At 42.7% G+C, this 11,644-nt stretch overlaps 1 long non-coding RNA gene across 1 annotated transcript; it reads left to right on the forward strand.

The window, feature by feature from the left end:
- Positions 1 to 3,170: 3,170 nt before the first annotated feature.
- LOC118170411 lies at positions 3,171 to 6,783 on the forward strand. The gene is made up of 2 exons (XR_004752704.1): positions 3,171 to 3,596; positions 5,873 to 6,783. It is a non-coding gene; the product is annotated as an uncharacterized LOC118170411 (long non-coding RNA).
- Positions 6,784 to 11,644: the final 4,861 nt, after the last annotated feature.

An 11,644-nucleotide genomic window follows, 5' to 3' on the forward strand; every position in this document is an offset into this window, starting at 1 on the left:
ATCTGAGGTTTATAAAAGCAAACACTAGAGTAATTAGTTCTATCCATGAAGAATATTAACTCTGTTTATCTTTGTGTAATTAATCACTGACCCTGCCAGCTCTACAAAGCCTCCTTTGCACAGATGGGGCAGCCAAGGAGGGGAGCAGAGGGCAGGAGCGGGGTGAGCAACATGAGAGATGCAGCGAGAGCGTGTCAGGATGCTGTAACACACGACTTCCCCCCACACACAAGGGTTCACGTGTGAATCCTGTGACACCATGTCCTAACCCCAGAGCCACAGGGCTGAGCAAGGACCCATACCCAAATAAACACTAAATAACATAGTTTGATATCCTCGTTCACGTTAACCTTTCAGCTGTGGGGACACACATGGTTCATTTGCCGAAGTCATAAGGCAGTGGCTGTGTTTTCCCTGCAGCACTGCAGTGACCAGGGCAGCCAGCAGCCACCAGGTGAGCAAGCGCTCGGATGCCTTCAGGAAGAGGAATCGCAGCCTCTGATCCGGCTGCAGTGACTGCTGCCAAGTGCCACCCCAGAGCTGGCCGTGTGTCAGGGGCTGGTGTTACGAGCTAGCTGTGGTTTGCTCTGATCTGAAGCCTACAGGGAATGAAGCAATTCCCAGTCTCCTCCTCTATCCCTGACCTCCCATTTAACTTTGGAAATGTTTGGATTTATTCAAGTGCTTTTCAACAGCATGAAACAAGATCAAGGACTGCTTCCCTCTTCCCTTACGCTTGGTAGGGTTGTACAGACCATCTCTCCTATGCTGCTTCAGTAAGGTCTTTGACTGATATTACAGTAGCAGCTGAAAACACTGGAATGAAATTCAAGGCGACAAATACGAAACACTGTGCAAGCACGTAGCTAAGACAAGTCAGGGAAAACGCAGCAGGTGTGTGCAGTGGGCAGATGGAAAAATTAGCAATAACATGAGCAGAAATGATGGGTGTCTTGTCTTGATTCGGATTAGGGAAGACCAGGCTCCCTACTGTACAAGACTGTCTCAATTTCTGCCCACAGTCCATTAACACTTCTGCACTGGTCCCAGTGCTTCCCCAGGAGGATTTTACCACGACATACAGAACACACCTTTCTGCATGCAAACCATCGAAGCTGCTTGTGAAAAGCCCTAGGCTGAGCTCTTCTGTTAGGGAGTGAAAAAGTGTCCCCCTTTCATCACCCCTTGATGCCAAGCTACCTTGCTATCTCAGCCGCTCTCCATTGCATCTGAAGAAGTTGAACCACAGGTCAGAGGAAATCTGATCGTCCTCTCCCACATCCTACCCCGAGCTGATGCTCATTAAGGTGAGGTATAGCTTTACCTTCATGGGACACCCCTTTTGCTCTTTATCAGCCCTGCTGAACACTAATCAGGTCACATATGGCCTCTGTCAGCTAGACTGCAAATCTTTTGTACCTTTTAATGAAAACATTGCCGGTGTTTTCTTTTTGTCGCCGTTGGAACCCAGCCACATCTCCGTGATAAATGGTGCCTGTTGATGAAGGAATGCTTCGGCCAGACCCACCACTCCACAAGGACACTGCGCTGATCCAAAACTGCAGCTAGGGGTTGTCTCCACAAGCCCTGGGATGCAGCAGGGGTTTCAGTCCCTCCCAGTTGGTGGGACAACAACAAGAAAAACTCCGACAATTTTATTTTTTTCTCCTTCAGGAAGGCCAATTTTCTGTATTAGCTCACATTGTCATGATAGCTACTAAATTACAAGAACTTCTATCGAAAACCTCAGAATACAAGCCAATTTATTATTATTATTATTATTTACAAAGATCTCAAATTTCAAATACCAGAGATCTTATTTAAGTTTGCTGGTGGACTGCACTTCAAAGACTCATGGAAGAGTGAGGTTTCAGGCAAATCCAGTGAATGACACCACATCCAAGTAATACACAAGGAGTTGGACTCAGTGACCCTTGTGGGTCCCTTCCAGCTCAGAATGGAGCTTTCTGCTCTACAGTCAGAGGTTGGGAGATGAAAACCAGAGTGGGGAGAGAGACTTAAGAATGGGGGTAAGTCTCTGTGTCTTCTTTCACATGGGACAACTGCTGATCAGAGCAGTTACACATGAGCTCCTTCTGCTTCTCCTGAAGGGTTACCCCAGCCATGGGTAATATTCCCTAAACCCTCTCCTAGCTACCCATACTCTTTCTCAACCATAGTTAGATTTTTGTATTGGACCAACAACAACCCTAACCAAAAGCCATATAATTCTTTTACCCAGATCACCAAGCAGATTCACCTCCTCATGCAGCTGTGTGATTGCTGATGGTGAGACGAGATGGGGAGCAGGTCTGTGTAGCCAAGAGGTGGAGAAAAGCGAGTTCTTGTAGCTTTCGTTGATGATCTCAGATCACTTTAAAATAGCCATTAATCCTCTCTCTTTAAAGAGTAATGATTTCAGTGGTGGATAATCTCAGGTCAAGCCCAAGTGGCTGTCAAGATGGGTGGTCATCACAATAAAATATAGGATATCAGGATGCAACTCAATTTAGCAAGTAATCTGCCAAAGTCAGTGACCCTGTAATTAATGTCTTAAGGGAGGGAAAAGAAAATCTTTCCTTACAGGAAGGGAAAGACATTTTAACGTCTTCAGGGGGTTACACAACTGAGCAGTGTTGTCTAAGAATGGAAGCTGGGGAAAGGGATTGCTCTCAATTTCCAGTTTCAATACTTCATTCACAGATGCATGAGATCTGAGAAGTCAATGAGTGTTTCCTCAAAGACAACATAATGATCGTGAGTTCAAGCATATATTTTTCTGTGCAGTGTAAATGAGTTTCTCTGGCCTTTACTGAGAATTCATCACAGAGATCATATGGAGAGGCATCACCAGACCTTGTTATTTTTCTTTTCTGTTTCCTTCCTTTGTTTCAAAAACACAATAATTTTTCCAAAGCCACTGTGTCTGTAAATCAAAATTCCACTTGGACACGGCGCTTCTGTGCTTGTGTCTACAGCTTTCGATGTAAAGTGCTTTAGCGAGACTCGGGGAAAATGGTGAAATAACACACCTGTGTTTCTCCTCAAAGCGAGACAGCTGGGCAGAGGCCAGGCCACAGGTCAGGTTAATCTGATAGTTGTGTATCGAATAGGCACAGCTGAACTGCAGTGGTCTCCAGGTGGCTGCCAGGCTCAAGGGAAGGGGAGGAGGTGGTAGGACCAGGGCAAGAGGAAGAGCTGGGATGAAGAAGTGGTAGAGCCCTGAAGCTGTTAGTTGCTGCTCCTACCACCAAAAGGAGACTGAGAGGATGGAAAGATAACTGCATTGAATAGGAAGGATGCAGGGATGAATAAAGTCCTTGTTCTCTCCATTAACCTCCACTCCAGGGCAGCAGACCACTTCTGTGGAAGCATCTGGGTGCTCTCTGTTCAGCTGCAGTTAGGGTTTCCTTGTACCTGACACCAGTGATGGGGCAGCGCATGCACAAGGCATTCATACAACCTACTCATTTTTCCTTTGTATTCATTGGATGCAAAACACCAGTTTTGGAGAGCTCTGCTTTTTCAAGGCTCTCCACAAGACTATTGAGGAATTCCCACCATTCCTTGACCTCTACAGACCACCATTGGCACAGGTATGAGTTGTTGACCCATCCTTGCCATCTGAGGTGCAAGAGTCTCCTTCAGGTGTCTCAATTAGTTGATTGCCTGCCATAGCACCTGCCCAGTTTTTAATCTGTGCATGTTGTGGGAAGCCATGGCACTTTGGCAGTCCTGGCAAGACACAATTGCAATAGCAGAAAGAATCCAGAAGCAGGACTGGATGTTTATTCAGTCCTGGCCTTTGAGGCTGCAATGACGCTGTGCAAAGGGATTGGGCTCTTTGCCTTTGCCAGTGAATTTTGGAAGGTGAATAAAAAGGGGATTTATTAAGTGGTTTAAGGGTACTAGAAATCCCAGAGGGACTATTCCACATCATGTGGGAGGGAGCTTGTGCACATGTGAGGAGCCACTACTGTTCCCACAGAGGAGAGAAAGTGCAGGAAAAAAAAAATTCTTCCCCCAAGCCGCTGTCCCATTACCCTGCCACCAGCACATGAAATGCAGCATGACTGAAAGGAGTCTGACCTTCAGAAAGCAAGAATGAAAATGTTGCTTTTTATTCAACACACAGCCTTTGCTTAAATCCCTCTGTGGTCTGTTACAGGCTGGCACAAAGGAGCCTTTGATGGCATGGGGTGTCCCGAGGAAGCGGCGATGCCACCTAAGAAGGCACTGGGCTCCCAGGGGTTTTTTGCTTTCTTTCCCACCTGCCCCAGATGAAAGGCCCCAAGGCAAATGGATTTTAGGAGGTGGAGGGGTGAGCTGTTGTGAGCTTGTGTGTTTTACTGCCATATCCCAGCGGTGCACAGCTCCACTGAAAACCGGAGCTCTATTATTCTCTTGTATCAGTAGAAAGGAGCAGGGCAGCAGGGTCAAGGGAACTGAAAGAGGCCTTGCGGGGCAAGCAAAAGAAAGCATTGAGGGGAAAGTAGCACTATCAACTCTTGTGATGTGATAGCAACTTTCACCATCCTTGACCTCTTTCTGAAAAACGGTGCCTATCAGAGACAAATGACTGTGCTGGGAAAGCCTGGAAATTGCACTGGGGAGCAATTCAAAAGGTTTCTAAAAACTGCTAGGGGGAAAAAAACACTACATGTTTTAGATTAAAAGTGTAGGTAGAGTATAACGTCAACAATGTTTTACAAAGAGTATAATAGATCGATGGTCATTAATGATATTAAAATAAAAGTACACAAAGTGAGCATGAACTGACGTCTAAAAATTTACAAAAATATTCAAAGATGTGTGTGCATACATGTGCTATCATAAGAAATTATGTATTATCTATCATGGATATTGTCTATTGAATTAATTAGGTTTTGTTTTAGATATAACAAATAATGTACAATCTAAGCTGAAGCGTATTCTTTCATAAAACGTGTTGTTTATGGCCATGTCCATGACGATGAGGCAGGCAGATGAATTTTGAAGAGGACTGAGGCACAGGTGGTGGCCAGGGCAGAGCTCTGCTGCCTGCACTGTGGCACGCACAGACCAGCAGAGCTTCTGGGGTGCAGCACCTTGTTCTTACATTTAAAGGTCCAAAAAAAAAGGAGATTGTGACTCCAAGTCACTCATGGCAGTGACTCAAAGACACTCAAAGTCAGTGAATGCAGTGAAGAAGAAGAAAGAAGTGCATGATGGCCCGAAACATGCCTGGGGCCACTGCACTGAACTTTGCATTGTAAGGAACATATTTGTGAAAAGTAGAGAGTTTTTTATTTTATTTTATTTTATTTTATTTTATTTTATTTTATTAATTAATTAATTTTTATTTTATTTCCCTCCCTCCTCTTCTGTTTTCCTGCTAAAAGCCAAATTGAGAGCTAGCACAGTTTGGGTGCTAGTTATTTGCCATGCCCTGGTTTCACTTGTGCAATCACTTGAGCAAATGCTGAAATCTTCGTTACGGAAGGTCACCTGGGCAAGTATTTTCCAACCATTATATGTTTCATTCCTTACACAGGATTTAGCATTGCTATTACATTCTAGGCTTCCTCCAGGGGACGAAGGGAGAAAGGAAGCTATTTTTTTTATCCAGGTTTCTGTGAAATTGCTGTTAACCTGTGACACGATGCAAGGCTTGCTGGCTCTACCTGCTGGCTAGAGGGGAAACCACACTCCTCTCTACAGGATGTCCTTAAAGCATTAACAAGCCATTTCTCGAGACAGTAGATTAGAAATAATAGAAGAAATCAAAAAGCAGCTGCTACCTGATCATTCTCAAGCTGTCAGGTATGTCAGCAGAGCAAGACTGATGTTCCGGAGCAGTGGGAATTGATAACATTTCACTGCTTCCTGGCAGGCTCTCAATAACTGAGCAACAAGAAACATCAGCCCGGAAACCAGCCCCACTGCAGGAGCTTCGCTTCTGCGAAGATTAAAGCTCAGACTGTTGCGTGTCCCTCTGCAGGTCTGAGAATTGAGGATCGACTTCATTTCACCTCAATATAATGCTGATCTTGGGCGCTGCAAAGCCATGGGCTGCGAGGAAGGTTTTCATTACCAAATTTTAGCTCCATGGTCTGAGCTCTGATGGAAAAAATTAACAACTACAAAAGCAAAAAGGGGTTTGTCTGTGGTTTAGCTGATTCCTTTTTATTTGGCGTATCGGCAGGAGCGAAGTGAATGGCCTCTTCTCTCAGCTCTTGCTCCAAGTAATGATTGCCTCCAAACAGCAACCCTTATGCAACCAGTATTACAATCTTGACATTATAATCCTTTCCTGAACACACTTTCAAAGTCGACCGTAAAGAATAGAGTGTTTTTCCCTCTTAACTGCCATCCCAGCCTGGCTCTTCATGTCAGCTTGAGCTCCTCTGTTCATGTCTTGTCACAGGCAATCCAAGGTATGCCTCTCTGGGAGCCTTAGAGAGCTCGGATGCCAAACCCCGAGATGAAAATCAGTGGGTTTCCTGTGGAAAAAATGCTCAGAAATCTTATCAGCCCAATAATTTCCAGACATGTCTAATCCTGAGGGACTTGCCACTGGATTTACATCTGGATTGTATAAGTTTCACTGAAACACCTGCATTAGGCTCCCTCTCCAGCCAGCGGAAAAGATCAGCAGGGTTGACGGAGTCCTCCTGGAGGCACTCTGCTCAGCCAGAGACTATGGCAGGATAATAGGGTGATGAGTCTCCTAGCCTGGATGCCTCAACAAAGTGCAGAAAATGACAAGGATACGCTGGAGCCATAGCTAATAACTTTGTTTGAGTTATCAGACCGGAACCCAGCTCTGATCTTTCCGGAGCAAACCCTGTATAGTCTGGTTCTATCCCTCAGAGGAGTAGCTGAGCTTCAGCACACAAAAGACCTTGGTCTCTGGAGAAAGAAGAGTTCATTTTTAAAGCAAAACCACTCAGCAAGGGAAGAATTTTCCCCAACCCCTGCCCTATACTTGCCAACTTTTCTCCCACTAGGGTCAGGATTCAGAAGAGCGGGATCACCGTGGGTTGCTTTTGAAAAGTTCTTCTGCTATTCAGGAGATGTACCAATGGGATTTGTCTAGCACAGATCACAAAGTTTTTCCTTTTCTCTCTCTATGTGTAAACTACTTAATCCCTCAAACTTTTGCCCCATGCAGACTGACAGGGACTTGGAAAGCCAGTGTCCTCCCTGAGAGATGTGTTCTGCTCCCATAAGCAAGAAACCAGAAATGGGAGGGCTCAGCTGGGTGTTTATGGTTCCCCCTGGGTACAAGCTGGATGGAGATATTGCAGCTATGCTGTCCAGCTACAAAGAGTTTGGTTCCCAAATTGCCTGCCCGAAATTTACTACCACCACCGCATGCAAAAAGCCAGCACATCAAAAACTCAGACCCAGAAAGATCTGTCCACTGTGCTGGTGGAGCTAAACCATGGCATGGCCCTTTTGTTGTTACGCAGGGTGAATTCTGAGCAATTTCCTACTGGCAGATAAAATCTTTCTGTGGGTTTTCTGAAAGATGCTCTGAAGCTCGTCTTTCTGGCCTTGTGAAAGAGCAGCAGAGATGACTAGAAAGAAGACTAGAAAGGATTGCCTCTTTAATACATTTGCCATACTGATTGCACACTATGTGGCCAGACAAGTGACAGAAGTCTGAACAGTCTGATTAAATGCATGAGAAGAGAAATACCTTCCAAAAGCTGCTTTTGACAACGTGATATCAAAATGCAAAAAGTTATTTTCACAATGGTTCTATGAAGACAAGGACCCCATTGTGCCCAGTACCACCACAACACAAGCTAAGATTACGCTTACCCCAAATAATTTATGTTCTTAAGCTGAGGAAATAGAAAAGTTCATTTTCTTCACTTTACAGGTGGAAGAGAGTAAGTGATTCACCCAAGGTCACACAGGAAGCCTCTGAAAGAGGCAGAAGCACGACCCAGGTTTGCTGAGCCGTATTCTGGAGCTGTAACCACAAAGCCATTCCTTGCCTCCCAAAGCAGAAATTGGTTCTGGCTGCAACAATTTCTCAATGAGGGGATTTAACCATCATTTGGGTCTCCGTCATGGGTGGGCGGAGCTGAGACAAACCTAAACCCATGACGGCATTCATGGAGTTGACCATGTGGATGTCCCCAATGCCCAGAAGAAATTCATTATGCAAATGACCATCAAAATCAGCCCATCATTTCAAGTCACTAATGGAAAACAACTCTCCCTAAACTGCATTCCCAAAACATTTCCTCCAAGCAGCAGGCTTTAAAATATATATATGCACATATATATTTTTTATTTAATTGGTGTTGTATTTCTCTGACAGATTGGTTCAGAATGCAGAGGGAAGGGAGAAGCCACTGGAATGTGTTCTAAATTAATAGTGAATTGTGACACAATCCAGAGCACTCATAATAATCAAGTTAGTATGTTTTACATTTTCTCTCAATGTGTTTTGCATTTTTGCTGCATGGGGAAGGAGGCTTTAGATATTGAAACAACATAATGTTAAACTTAAAAAAATGACAATTCCAACACTGGCTGCTTTAAATAGTTTATACCTTGATAGTCTAATGCTCTGTGCAATGTACGTATGGCTTTGTTGGGCACCCCTCAAATAAATATAGAATATTTATGGTTAATGGATGAGTGCTATTATAGATTGAAAAAACTTCTGACTGCTGCCTGGCTAACCACTCAGCAGTATTTTTTTTTTCTTTTTCTACATAATAGTAGTAACAAAAGCATAGTAAAGAAATGAATGATAATTTACTTCCATTCTTCCTAATGTCCCTTTACCTGGGACTTCTCAGAGGGCGATGAAGGATGCTTCCCCATGCTCCCTGCAATCCCATTTAGTGGTAGCAAAGAGGTATTATTTCTGCCTTTTCCAGCACTGCATCCTGTTTCCTTCTATTTTCTCTTCCCATCTATGTTAAATATTACTCTATATTTATCTTCTGACCTTGAGGAAGGTCACAGGGGTTTAGGCAGCAGGGCAATTCAATGGGTTTGTTTTAGGAGTCAGGTATTTTCGCTTTTAGTTCTGCAGTAAAAGGGTGAGATTTTTCTCTAATTTAATACAAAATGTATCTTGTTTAAGGTCATTGCAAAATTTCTCTTCATTCATTTCACTTACCTTTGACATAATATAAGAATCACAAGGGAAGATGCCAATTTCTCTTCCCTCCTGAATGGCACAGTCCAGAAACCAAACTTTAAAATTACTGCCCTGAACTGTCTCATAACAAGAGAAAGGAGATGGTCACCTCTCAGGGATCATGGCTAACGTAACTGTTGAACTTAGCTGAGCAACTGGCACTTCTCCACTCTGGTCTGTAAATTCCTGGAGTTTCTCCTGGTGTTTGTGTATTCGGGTTGGATGTTCTCCAAGGCAGAAGGAGCCTCCTGCTCACAGTTTGTATAGTCACTTGGACCACAGAGCCATGACTTTAGTCAGGGTGGATCCTCCTGTAATAAAGTTTATCTTTTCCTTTGTTTGCATTCATAGACCTGAAGACAGGCAAGTGTGGCATTGGAGACAGCACAGCATTTCTTTCTAGTCTGGTTATACATCAAGATGAGCATAATGTCTAATCAAGTCAGTTTGACTATTGATTTGCCTGAACAAATCTTGCAAATCTTGGGAAGCTAATACCTACTTTCACTGTCTTTTCCCTTCGTGCAGTTGAAACAGTATTGTATCTACAGCCACATTGTCTTGAGAACAACATGACAAGTATATAAATGTTTATTTTATTCAGGTCAAACAGAAGGACTTCTAAGGGAGTTCCATCTTCTATGCAATTCTATTTTTTTTTTTATTTTTTTTTCTCCATTCCAGACCTGATAAATAATAAGTGATTCCTGTTGGGCTGATGATTAATTGTATACTTTAAGAATTGGTAACACCATAAATCACTGTTTAGCATTCTTCTTTGGATGTGTATTGCTGGCTGACTAATCAGATTAGACCTGTCTAATCACTGGAAATGGGTATATTAATTATGTCTCCTATTACATTGATTTCTAAGTCAGAATTCAAGATCACATTGATTCTCTAAATGCAGACAGCTTAAGTCAATAAATGGTTCTTGGAGAACGGAAGAAAATTGAAATAAATTGATGGAAAAATGCATCAATGTGCACATGACTTGTATGAAAAGAAAGATCAGCTGATGTGTGTCATCTTTGCTTAATTTCTGAAAAGCTGTTTACATCCTATGGTGATGGCTTTGATACATAAATGAGATTCTCAGAATGAGACTGACACAGTGAAGCTGGTCTGTTATGTGCAATAAACAGTGCTGTTGTTAAGTTTGGCTTTTACACTAAAAGTGCATAGTTTGAGGTCCCTCTTTCCCATGCTAACTGCTAGCCATGTCTACAGCCAGAGACAAGCCTCAGTGCCAAAAACACCACGCTAAACAGAACAAGTTGAAAGGCAGTAGAGAATAAAGCAGTTGACAGTGGATATCCATCTGATGATGGACAGGTAGTCAAACTAACACCTAAACAAGTTCAACAACTACTTAACAGGCAACTCAAATAGATTTGAGAATGTTTAAGACAAACCCATTTGTCACTGTGCCTGGTTAGATTAGCTCCAATAATTCAACATGTTAACAGGAAGGAGAAAGTATGAAAAATACAAGGTGTTATTAATTTCCAGCCATGGTTCCTACCCCACTGTCATACAGAGTGCCCATAAATAAAGAAATACTGATGCCACTACTTTCTTGTAGAAGACAAAAGTCTCTGTCTAACGATTTCTAGTCAGACTGGAATATTCAGGAGCCTCTTCTCCTAGGAACATCTTGAAATTATCCATGAAGTTTTCCATATAAAAATCTCTTCTCATTTAGCATCTAACTCACTGACCTGAATTTTCCTAGACTGAGCTTTCTTAGCAACTGATCAGCACCTTAGCTTTCCACGCTTGCTGTAAGGGATACCATGGTTCTATGAAAAATTAACCAAGGAGGACAGAATAAAGGACTGATACAAACATGTAACATTTGCAACTCAAACTGCAGCACACCTTCCAGATGCAGCTTTGTTTACCCATGAAGCGCATCAAACAAACTCATCCTTCTTGAGCTCTTTTACAGTCTGAACATACTTAATGCTTTTAGCTTGATTTTGTAAGAAGTTCAGTATATACAAAAAGTTGGACTACCCACAGCCATAGAAGCAGGTTATTACCAAGAATAAAAAGTGAATTATTACGATGGGGGAAGAAGAAAGCTTAAAAAATACACAGATCCATAGAGTCCATCTTCATTAGCTCTGCCACTTGCAGAAATACTAGTTTATTATTGAATACTCCTACAAATTCATTTCTTACTCACATGTAGTCACCAGATAACAATTTTTAACAATTTTGTTAACAGTAGTTTTGCCTTCATTCTGCTTGTATCAGCCCTTCACTGATCTTTGTACAACTAGTTATTTGTGTTTCACAGTATCCTTTTATGCTGGTTTATTAATTCCTATTGTTTCCTGACTTCACGATAGCATAATATGATTCACAAGAAGCAAATAATGAAGATCAGTTAGCTATTGAAGTCCTGGCAACACAGTAGCTACCTATGGTCGGGGCTTCATGGTCCATCAGTAAGTCTCTAGATGCTCTCAGCAGACAATATGAAGC

This window comes from Oxyura jamaicensis, chromosome 8 (genome assembly GCF_011077185.1).
Source record: "Oxyura jamaicensis isolate SHBP4307 breed ruddy duck chromosome 8, BPBGC_Ojam_1.0, whole genome shotgun sequence".
Classification (NCBI taxonomy): domain Eukaryota; kingdom Metazoa; phylum Chordata; class Aves; order Anseriformes; family Anatidae; genus Oxyura; species Oxyura jamaicensis.